This window comes from Eptatretus burgeri, chromosome 1, assembly GCF_056783735.1.
Source record: "Eptatretus burgeri isolate ZD-2024b chromosome 1, Ebu_testis_v1, whole genome shotgun sequence".
In the NCBI taxonomy this organism is placed as follows: Eukaryota; Metazoa; Chordata; class Myxini; order Myxiniformes; family Myxinidae; genus Eptatretus; species Eptatretus burgeri.
In genome coordinates, this window is record NC_140961.1 from 99948461 (window position 1) to 99960960 (window position 12500).

The 12500-nt window shown below is 39.4% G+C and overlaps 1 long non-coding RNA gene across 1 annotated transcript in view; it reads right to left on the reverse strand.

Annotated features, from left to right (window-relative positions):
- LOC147035051 (uncharacterized) overlaps positions 1-12500 on the reverse strand; it is a 164576-nt gene that overhangs the window by 59333 nt on the left and 92743 nt on the right. The window contains exons 7-9 of the long non-coding RNA XR_015061197.1: positions 9633-12500; positions 6894-6928; positions 831-889 (exon numbers count right to left, since the gene is read on the reverse strand). The exon at positions 9633-12500 is cut by the window's right edge and continues 601 nt beyond it. This is a non-coding gene — a long non-coding RNA (uncharacterized LOC147035051). The remainder of the gene's footprint in view (positions 1-830; positions 890-6893; positions 6929-9632) is intronic.

Here is a 12500-nt window from a genome sequence, read left to right on the forward strand (position 1 = left end):
CTGTTTACAGAAAACAAAATGAAGCCTTCAAAGAAAAAAACCCCTTCCCCACAGTCAAACATGAAGGAGGTTCAGTGATGGTTTGGGGTTGCTGTGCTGCCTCTGACACTGGGTGTCTTGAATGTGTGCATGGCATCATGAAATCAGGAGATTACCAAGGCATTTTGGAGCTGAATATTCAAACCAGTGTCAGAAAGCTGGTTCTCCATCGAAAGTCATGGGTCTTGCAGCAGGACAATGACCCCAAACACACTTCAAAAAGCACCCAGGAATGGTTCAAGACAAAATGCTAGACTGTTCTGAAGTGGCCAACAATGAGTCCAGATGTAAATCCCATTGAACACCTGTGGGGAGATCTGAAAACAGCAGTTGGGGGAAGGCACCCTTCAAATCTGGGAGAACTGGAGCAGTTTGCACAATAGGAGTGGGCCAAACTGCCGGTAGAGAGGTGTAGGAAGTTCATTGATGGCTATAGGGACCACTTGACTGCAGTTATTTTGTCCAAAGGCTGTGATACCAAATATTAAGTCGAGGGTGTCAATAATTTTGTCAATGCCATTTCTTTTTCTTTTCTGATTTAAAAGGATATATTAAGATCTGAATCAAAAACAATGGTTCTGTAATATTAACAGTGAATTAAAGAATTGTGGAGACAAAATACTTTCGTCAATTCTAACTTCTTTTTGGAGAAAATTATCAGTTATTTGAAAAAAATGCAAGGGTGCCAATATTTTTGGCCACGGCTGAATACGTATGTATCTTTGCATGTATGTATGTATAGTATCGTATAAATCTCTTTCTAATCACTGACTGATATTAAAGATCGGTACCTTCCGGGTGATAATGAAAGCTGAAATGTTGCATGCCGATGGACATCGAAGCCGTTACACTGGGGGAAAAAAGAAAAACATCACAAAATCGTCGGATAACATCCATAAATGAAAATATAAATACATTTTAAAAAATGCAGGTGAGTGACCCCAGACAATGGTGAAGCATGGTTTGTATGCTTACACAATGTGCAAGCACACCCTGTTTGTATATATTGTTATGGTTTTTGGAAAACTTACCACAGGGGGAGAGCACACATGGACACGTAGGTGACCCGTACACTGGTACTGATTTTGCCGACCTTGGAAGGATGACAGGCTGAGTCAACCTCCTGGTGTATTTTAATTCAGTGGCCAACAGGGCTTGAACTCAGGACCCTAGGATCCCAAGCCACCACCCTAACCTTATTGGCTTAGTTATAAGACTCAATAAGACTACTTTATAAGTTATAAGATGACTCGTTATTTCTTTAAATTATCAGATGTCTCAAGAGATTTCGACACTTACTTAGTCCGGACGATATCCGATCCTCAAACCGAAATAATATTTCGATGATATACAGGGGGCTGCAAAAGTAGGTATAGTAATGGAAACATGTACAGTCCTTACTGTATACCTACTTTTGCAGCCCCCTGTATTTTAATTTGTCCGTGAGAGTATATCGTGGAAAATCGTATCATATAATGCATGAAATCCCTAAAGCTCCTAATTTGAAAACGAAAGTAATTCCAAAAGCATTGTACACAGCGATTCGTAGCTATGATGAACAGGCATTCGAGTGAAGGCATTAAATCGTAACACTCAATGAAGCTGATTCCGAAATAAACATTGCAGAAAATCCGCCATTTTGCCTGCTCATGCACATATATATATATATATATATATATATATATATATATATATATATATATATATATATATATATATATATATATATATATATATACATATTTGTGTCTCGTGCACGTGTCACATGGTACATCGGTTCTCGGTCTGCGCAAATGTTTTTGCTTTGTTTTTTTTAATGTTCGTTTTTGTTTTTAAACCAGATTTGCTTTGATTCCCAGAAGAGTACTCGCCAAACCTCCGAAAATGTAGACACAGATCTGGCAAACGTTATGGATAGGCAGTCCCTTTGGATGACAGGCCATGAGGTCAAGCAGTGAATGCATTAAATCATACAGCTCAATGAAGCAGGTTAATTTTGCTATGTTCCTAAATTTTTTTGTTCACTCAGTATAATTCTCCAAACAGTAGAAAAAGATAAGTTTAATGCTTTGAAAATTTCACAATTCCTTGTGTATCTATGGAGGTGGGAACATAGCCTTGTTTGCTTAAAGTAAACAGGTATATATGGCTTATTTATATGACTTGCTATTTCTGTAAATTATCAGATTTCACAACAGATCTCGACACTTATTTAGTCCGGAAGATATCTGCTCCTAAAAACCGAAATAATATTTCAATGATATACTTTAATTAGTCCACGAGGGTAGATTATGGAAAATTGCCTCATAATGCATGAAATCGCTCCAAGCTCCTTATTTGGAAACTTATAGAACTTAACAAAAGTGATGTAGACAACGATTCGTAGCTATGATGAAAGGGCATTCAATAATATGAGTGAGGAAAGTGAGAAAAAAAAACTTTCTCGTGAAGAAATCGTTGCGGCCTGTTCCAAATCAAGGTAAGGTTGAGCAGGCCAAAAAACATGGCGACTTCAGACCCCAGCGAGGTTACCCAGGAAACGACTTAAGACCCCAGAGAGCGAGGTGGCCACGGATCGCCTGATGAATGATATAATTAAATAAGGCCGTTAATTATCTTCAAAAGGGGTGTTTTAATTCACCCAAACAACCAATTTTCACTCTTGCACCTCCTTCGAGTTTTCTTTGTGTGCATGCAAAGTTTGAGGTTGCTAGGTTTTATGGTTTTGGAGTTATGCTGGAGACACACTGACACACTAATGCGCACACACGCTCACGCACACACTGCCTTTTATTAGTACAGATGTATCGTCGTAGACATACCTGCACCTTGTGCAGAAGGAATTTTGAGTTCAGAAAAAGAGATCCAGGTACGATGTATAATTCAAATTAATTAATCACAAATAATTTATCAAGCAGTACTGTAATAATAATTATAATATGACGATTAATACAATATCAAAACTAATAAATATCAGTTTGTGTGTCAGTGTGTCTCCTCCATAACTCCAAAACCATGAAACCTTGCAGCCTACAACTTTGCATGCATAGTAAGGGAACTCCAAGGAAGTGTATGCGTGAAAATTGCATGTTTAGGTTAATTTAAACACTCCCTTTGAAGATAATTAATGGCTTTATTTAGTTATTTCCTTTATCAAGGCTTAATCCTTGGTCAACTTTTTGGACAGCCCTCTCACCCTAGCTGGGTCTTATTTGGCCATTTTTTTTTGGGGCCTGCTCAACAATGCCTTGATTGAGAACAAGCCGCAACGGTTTCTTAACGATAAAGCACTCAAAAATGTTTTTTCGCTTTCCTCACTCATCTTATACCCCCTCTTCATACATACGAATCACTGGATACATCGTAATGTTTATAAATGCCTGGAGATGCCAGTGTTCATCCCTTTATTTCATTTCCGCACATGTGATAAGCTCTAGAATCTCTTCACCTGAGCCAAATTTCAAAATTTAAACTGTGAAATTGACCTGAGCAGCATTTCTGACTGCTAAAAAATAGTGCACATTTGTCCAGTCTTCAATACTATCATGTGCAGTGGTGAAGTTGCTCGTAATTACATGTGCATTGTGGTGTGATGTTGAAAGGAATACTGAGGAGCAGCAACATCTATCGGCTCCGTTGCCTCTCTTCGTATCAACACAAGGGTCCAGCGTGGTCTGGAATAACTTCTGAACTCCCTTCTCCTTGCCGTTTTTAATGCAGCTCTGTGCAGAATTGTCGAGCCGAGTGGCGGTGTGCCTGTATTTTACCACCACGTTGAATTAATTCTGGTCTCTCCTGAATCTCAGCTTATCACTCAGCTTCTTTTCATACTCTTGCTGCCTTCATGCCACTCAGGAAAGACAAATGTCTTCTGTTAAACTGTCCTTGTCATTGAGGTTATTCACTCTACTCAGCAACCTCTTTCTGCCTCATTTCTTTATTGGCTATTATTGGGTCTCCTGGAGTAATTTACTCTGGGATGCTTCCCAATGCAAACTGTTTTTACAACCTGTACATCTGGAATGTCCAGGACCTCATCCATGTCATGCACCACTTTGTAATTAGAGGACATTTAAACTTTATCATGTTTAATAAGGGTCTCGTTCCCATCAGAATCCTTACCCTCACCAATCTCCACCCCATTACTGTACAGCTCTTCAAGCCCCCGAATCAAAACACTCAATCTCATATTTTCCATAATCTTTGCCTTCCTCAACTCATCGCCTGCACCACCTCATCTATTCAATCACCAAAGGCACACTGAACTCTCAACAAGCCATCAACCTTCTTGGTTAATGTGGTCTCTCCATTCTATACTTACCTTATCCTTTCTTTAAATTACTAACCAGAAGCAATGCTACAAACTCCTAATTATTGCAACATCGACACAACTAATGGGTATGGTCACCAGCAGAAGAGATTGCCTTATAACTGTCAACTGAAACATCCTCACAATCCAAGTGAAACCGTCATAGACAGTACTCACATGCCAACCTCTAATGTCACTGCCTTCCTCCATTTACCACATTATTTGACCAAAGGTCCTTGATCTTGGGTTTCACAGCTGGACTTGATTGAGTCATGAATAAACAGACAATCATGTGATAGAACAATAGTCAAAACACTTGGGTTAAGCGTCATGAAAATGGTGCATGTGATGTCGAGGTCTTGCCTGAAAGGCCTTTCTATTCACCCAAATAAAATAATACTTTATGAGACGAGGCGGAAAGCCTCAATCCCCCCTCGAGAAAAGAACAATATCACTTTGATGTAACAACAACTTCGCAGGCTTGATGTCCCAATGCTTCATAAGTTGTTGTTGTTGTTTTTTGTAACAGTCCACATTTCCTTCACAAATCTTGGTGTGATCCATATTGTCTTCACCTCGACATGGTGTCATTTCACTTCACCTCCACCGGTCTTCTCCTGTACCTCCAGTATTTATTAAAAACAAATATTTTCAGGCCTCACCAAACTACTTCTTATTCCTTTATGTTTTTTTTTTTTTTTTAATCAACTTACCTCTTTGCATCTTCATGATCACCATGCCTGCCAAAGTCTGACTCAACTCTCTCCCTGACACATGATCCCCCTGATCTCCTTCCCCCTGATGTCCTTATCGTTTAAACATTTTTTTCACCAGGTTTTTGCAGGGCACACAAAGTCCACCAACAACCGTCTTCTGGTGAAACTACCGAAATCCATGATCACTGCTCACCTCCACTCATTTGTTCCTCTTTTTCCCACCTGTGGAACCAAATTCCACATCCTCTTCAATCTCAATCTTCCCTCCAGGTCTTCAATACAGCTGTTCATCACCGTCTCAGATATTTTCTACCCTCGTTAACCCCTCCCCCCAATCCCAATCCCTCCTCCATCCAGATTTCCCACCTGTGATTTTCCTTTGGTGTCCATCTTGTTTACCCCCCATTCCTCCCCACACCCAATGTCTTTGCTTTGACTCTGCTGTTTGTGTTTCCCACTTCTCTCTGCTGTTCCTTTTGTCTTGATCAATTGAGTGTGCTAGTACTCACTCTTCCATGAGCCTCGACCATGTATACAAAAAAGAAAAATGAACTGCAGGTTTATCTTCTGATTCATGTTCCAATTCATATTCTACTGTGTTGAAAATTTAAAATTTGATTGAAATTAAGTAGTTCCTTGATCATAGACCAATGTTTGTAGACAGACAGAGTAAACCAATTGCTTAACCCACTTTGCGCTGCACGTGCAGGGTAAATATAATGTGCATAGGATTCATGCAACAGCTCGTGTTGTTATCGTGTCCTCACCTTGATGAGGCATTGCACTGGAGATGCACTTTACGGCATGGCAAAACAGATTGAGTAGATGAAGCCCACATATTGGATGCCACGCTGCCATCGACGCAAAACTTGCAGCTAAGTGGTTATCACTCCGGTAAGTAGGCAGAGGTGGGATTGCATTCATTGGCTTTTCTGTCATCACATTGAATTACAGAACAGGAAGCAAAATCTTTGCCCAAACAAGGTCTGAGGGCTAGGCTGCTAATCCAATATGCTTTGCACTTGTTGGTATTACTTCCCTTTCGTTCATCATTAATTTGAAGCATGGTGAGATGGATGGTGATGTGTAATGTTCCAGATCTCAGATTTTCATGTTTTTTTAAAATAATTTTCGGAATTTAGGTTGTCTCCAAAAGTTAATACAGTAATAGTAAATTTTTTAATTCATACTGTATAATACAGTACATCAGAGAGAAATAAGATTGACTAGACAAAATTTGGCAGGCCAAACAGTCTTTTTCTGCTTTTGCCATTTCTTCCAACCAAATTACTAATTTGCTGAATCTTTTTTCATTGAAGGTTGGGAAGGGAATTGGCTTAAATAGTTTTATGCACTTTTTACAACCTTCTCAATTAGCAACGCCTTTGTCAGCCAATGCAAGCAGGCAGGAACTCCATTAACTGCTTCTTCTGAAACAAATAAATTAAACGCATATTATCACATACTTATGAATAAAGTAGGAATTCAGGGTATTTGGTCTGATTTGAATAAAAAATGACCGAAATACTTAATATTGTCACACCATTGCATGCTGGTGATGTAAATTACCAGACATTTGTGATGGCTGGCCTTTTGCTTTGTTGTGGATTACAGTTGTTTTTCTCTGAAGTGTAAAGGTTCCATACCTGAGGTGGTGGCGTAATGGTTCGAGCTTCCACTCTGAGTCTTGGAGGTCGATGGTTCAAACTTAGTCCAAGTCATACCAAAGACTTTAAGAATGGTACATGCTGCTTGATACCCAGCATTTAAAGGATAGAGTACAGACAAACAATGTTGGGAAGGCAATGGCGTAAACCACCCAGGATTACCTTTGCCAAGTAACTGCTCCGATAGCACCAACACTCTGTAAAGAGTACAGAAAATCAAATCAAACGTTCCATTGTGAAAAATGCATAAACCTTTAAGAGCCAGGTTTCCCATAATTCCCAGAGCAGTTCTTGATACATGGCATTTCTACTCTCTTTTACATCAATATTTGTTCTTGATTGATGCATGTTCGTTTCTCTGACCCTTACTGGCGCCGTAATCACTGGTAATGGAAGTTGCAATCTCAATACTGTTTCTACATGGCGCCATGATCGTTCCATGGGCGCGGGGTCTGCATCACATGAACAAATTTGCTTTGAGAAGCATGTACTTAGAAGCCTGGCAATTATAAGCTTGGCGCCACCGCAGCAAATATATGTGATGGTCCTCGACTTGAAACATGAGGTGGTAAAACCATCACTGTATTGGGAGTTTAGCCCATTCATATTATATATTATATGCAAAGAAAGCACGAGAGTGTGAATGGCAATAATAGATTGAAACTTGGATGGCAGTTGATGAAAACTGGAGTAGACTAAGGAGTGAGGGTAAGAGGAAAATGTGGTGATGTGAGATGTCAAATAAGAGTGAGCTGTGGTGATGCAATGATAGCTGTTCAGGGCTCCTGCCAGAAAGAGCTCAAACATGACTGCCCACATGCTGTCTCAAGGTCACCACAGCTCGACAGCTAAAAATGCAGCAATAAAATAAGATTTATAACCAATTACGCTAACAAATTTTCAAACATGGCCTGATTGCTGCTATATTACATTGAGCATCTCAATAGTTTGCATGACCATCTCCACGTAGCCAATTAGGAGGCGTTTCTTTCATCAGTAACCATCAATATAATTTGTTTGCTTGTTGGCATGTAGTCATGAATGTCCTTTTCTGCCCATTGCTATGTTAAAACTGTCAGTTGCTGATATCTGTTTCAAAGTTTTCATTTGCTTATTTAATCGATACCAATATCAGCAGAGTGAACAAGGCTGGTTCCAGATAACATTTATCAGAGTGATATGTTTCAGAACAGCCCACCAGAGAATATCAGTCTCGAATGCCATTTCTTTATTGGTGGATTGTAACATAGCAAGAACAATTGTAACGAAACAAAGATGTGCAGGATTTCCGGCCTGCAGTGTACGTCTGGTATCGAGAAAGTACTCGTAGGTGCATACAACAATATGCGTGATTGTAGATTTAACCAGAATGGTGGTTTATTTCACACTCGATGTTCTTTTTCGGTACTCACGTTTCCTTGGGCTCCGCATGGCCTACAAATCAATGTATCAAGGCTGCATCATCCTATTTTGCCCTGATAGATCAGCGTGCCACACACGAACAGGTTAAGCTTGATCTTACTGATGGATCGCCTGTGCTCTCTGGAATTTCCACCTCTTTGGTGAGGAGATGGATAGAGGGAGATCTGATTCTTGTACCACCACCACCTTGCACTTCTTTTCACTCTTATTCCTCAGATGCCCACACATGACAAATCACCATATAACGATAAAAACTTTCTTTGTTGCACTACCTCCAGCCACACTAGATCATAATTATGTGGCAGTTAGGTGATGGGGTGCCTGCGAACCCCAATCACAGTGAGAATATGGTTATTAAAATTGCTGAACTTCAGGAGGAACAATTCAGCACGTATCATGGAGACCGCTTTCTGAACCTCGTTTTGAGCTCATTTTAAAGTGGGTTGCGACATCAATAAAAAAGAGAGAATAATGTCTCGGTGGAGATAAAAAGGAATTATTTCTGGCAGGAAAATGCACCAGAAAGATTGATTGCCACAGAGGCATCTGCAAAATTGTATTGTTTTCATGGCAGATTTGCATCTGGCAAGACTATTGTTCTGGTGCTGTGTCTGCAAGGGGAGCTGTGTCAAAAGCAAGCTCCTTCAGAGGGACGTTAACCTGCATGCTGCATAATCAATAATCAAGGCATAAAATATATCACGGTCGGTATCTTTATCAAGAAAGGCTCGTGGGGTCACTAGTACACTGGCCAAATTTCCAATTCATACCTGGACTCCCATTCACACAGCAATGGCAAACTACCCATTGCATGACTTGGTTGGAGTGATTCTGCAGTACCGATTCTTCTGTTAAGAATGACATTTGGTCATATCTTTCACAAGAGTCATGGACAGGATCAAAATCAAAAAAGCCCCAAATTAAAAACTCTGTGTCATTTCTTTGTGCAATCTGGTAAATGAGTGGTCTCAGGTGAATACAAGGATGCATAATCCAAGTCTGCTTGTTACCCAAAAATAAGTATTGCGTTAACTTACCCAAATATCACGAATTAAAACTGGATGGCAAAATTTGCCGATGAAAAGTGACAATATGCAAGATGCTCATAATATAATTTATGTAGTAAGTCATAGGCCATTGAATGCTACTGAAAAGTTTAAAACATTCCTGAACTTGCATCTATAAGCACAAATCAAAACCATCATGGAGTATGGTAGTACAAAATATAGAGGGATGATGGGAAAAAAATGGCCGCCCATTCAAATGTGCATACAATGATACCCTTATAAACTACTATAGAGTGACATTATAAGCATTTTAAAGCAATACCTTTTATTCTCAAGCGTTTTCTGAACTACCAAGACTTTAAAAACACCAGAATACATCGCTGAAGTACCACAATGAGAGATTGCTAAAACACCAATTTTTACTTCTTCTGCTTCCCCTCTCAAAACAATGTAAAACTGTAGTCCAACCTACCTCAATAACTGCTGAAGTGATGATGGTGATTTCAGCACGAGGAAGTTAACTTGTCTCGCTGCTAGTGCACGCAACCCAAAATTAAAAAATTTACAAAACATTAATCGTTTTATTTGGAAATGAAATAAAATAAAATAAATAAATCAAACATAAATGTGGACTCAACCAAACCAGGCCAGGATTGTGGGAGTGGGGGGGGGGGGGAAGATGGACAGTACCATTCCAAAAGCTATACATGTCCAATACATCCCCCAAATCAACTGAAACAAGTATTAAAACAATTTAATAACATAGATGGATTTAATCCACACCAAAATAACGAAACATATAAAACATAAAGCATTTTATTTTTTAATCAACTGAAACGAGTATTAAAACAATTTAGTAACATAGATGGATTTAATCCACACCAAAATAACCAAACATATAAAACATGAAGCTTTTTTTTTAATGATAATCAGATCGTTTCGCAGATGTGGTAATCCACATTGTGGACTGAACCAAAAGGTCAGGATTGAGGTGGGACGGATGGAATGTACCACAAGCTAAATTAAATTTAATAACATAGATGGATTTAATCCATATCAAAATAACAAAATTGCAGAAACAAGAAGAAATAACATTTTTTTTTTTAAACAGGAAAAACATAGAGGGATGGAATCTCAAAAAAACAACCAAACAAGGTAGGAATGACTCCATATTAGGATACCACAATACAACACCACAGCCATGTTATGGATTACCAACGTGACATCTTTTGACATTTTACTTTTGTTGAGGGATTGTAATCAAATAATTGGTGGTTGAATTCAATGAAAAAAAATATGCAACTCCTCTTCAAATTTGAAGTCAATTGGATGAAAATTGACAACTTTAGAAATTCGGCCCGTGTTGACCTTTTGGCCGATGTTTATGGCTGATTTAATTCAGTTTCCTGATTTGCAAATCCTCTTCAAATTTCTCGTCAATCAGATGAAAATTGAGGATTTTAGAGATTTGACAAAGTTATTGACATTTGGCTTGTGATGACCTTTTGACCTTTTGACTTGAAAACCAAAGGCTTCTTGCTTATGACGACCTCTACCAGGTGGTGAAGTTTTGTGAAGCTCGGTTTGAAATTGTGACCTGTAGGCGATTGACATACAAACAAACAGACAAACAAGACAGACAAGCCGGCAGGCAACATGGGTGGTCGCGACATAATTGCATACTAGTCATACAGTTTTTGACGGATCGGGCTGAAAATGTTTGACAAAGAGGTTGATTATAGTGCGCATTAAAGCCTGGAAGCCCATTTTTGATTTTCGAAAAAATATTTTTTTTAATGATTTTTCTAAAATTTCAAAGTCCCGTTGCTAGGCAACAGTGGTGTCCACAGCAACGGTGCTCAAAAGCATAGAACTAGATCCTGGTATGAACCTACCTGTCAAGTTTCATCAAAATCGGTTGACTCCTCTGGCCTCCAGAGCTGTCCATTACATACAAACAAACAAACAAAAAATGACGGTAAATAGACACCCTATTTTTGAAGGACTACCATTTGAAAACGAAAACCTAAATCAAAAATTGGCTCAAGTAAAATTTTCTAAATATCTTGAAGTGTTTAATTCCGAAGTCTCGTTTCTCCACATTTAAAACTGTAGGACAAGTATTGAAAATACTGTACGTGGTTTTTCGGCCGCTGCAGAGCAACGGGTGGTTGCTTAGCAATGAAACTCAAACGCGCACACTCCCACCCCATATGGCACCTGTTCGCCAAGTTTCATCGAAATCAGTTTGCTGGTTTGTGCTGTGGAGCCTCGCGTTGCAGACACACACACACACACACACACACACACACACACACACACACACACACACACACACACACACACACACGGAAAACCCGACAATAAGGGTACTCTCGCGACCACCCAAAAAACAGACAGAATAACACACATGACCCACGAATATACACACTTGAAAAATCATTGATTTTCACAAGTAAGAAAAAGACAAACAAACAGACAGAACTAGAAGGGCACTCGGTAGAGCGCACACCTCCACCATACAATGCCTGATCCATAAGAACATATCGGGCCCAACACATTTTTGAAATATCATGCTATACAGTACTTTATCGTTTTTGGCCCGATCTCTCAATGGTGAAGAATCACTTTAAAAATTAAATCATTCTCATACCTAGATCCAGATTTGGATCTTCACCAAAATCAAATCAATTCGTCCTTGCCACACACTCAAACTGTCCAGCAAATTTCGTCCGAATCCATCCACAACTTTTTGAGATACCGTGCTGTTGTGCAGCAAAGTCAGCCCACACGAAGATCTTTAGCTCAACCGTTTTTACTGGCGTCTCCTGCTCCACTCACTCGACAGCCCACTGATGTCACTTTCAGTTCCGCCTTGTCAGTAACGGTTCATCATGCATTCATTAATATTCATGTAACTTACAATACCACATGTGCTACATATCATTTTTAGCCCTATCTCTCAATGGTTAAGAATCACTAAAAAAATTCTAGTAGTCGGATCCAGATCTTCACGAAAATCGAATAAATTCTTCCTTTTCGCACACCCAAACTGTTCACCAAGTTTCATCCAAATCCGTCAACAACGTTTTGAGATATCGTGCTTTACATTAGTGTAGCCCTATCTCTCAATGATGAAGTATCATTAAAAAAAATTCCAGTAGTTGGATCTGGATCCGGATATTCACCAATATCTCATCAGTTCGTCATCGTCACACACCGAACCTGTCCGCAGAATTTCAGCCAGATCCGGCCACAACCTCTTGAGGTATCCTGCACACAAACAGACAAGCAAAGAAAAACAGAAAGGGGTGAAAACATAACCTGCTTCAACTTCGGT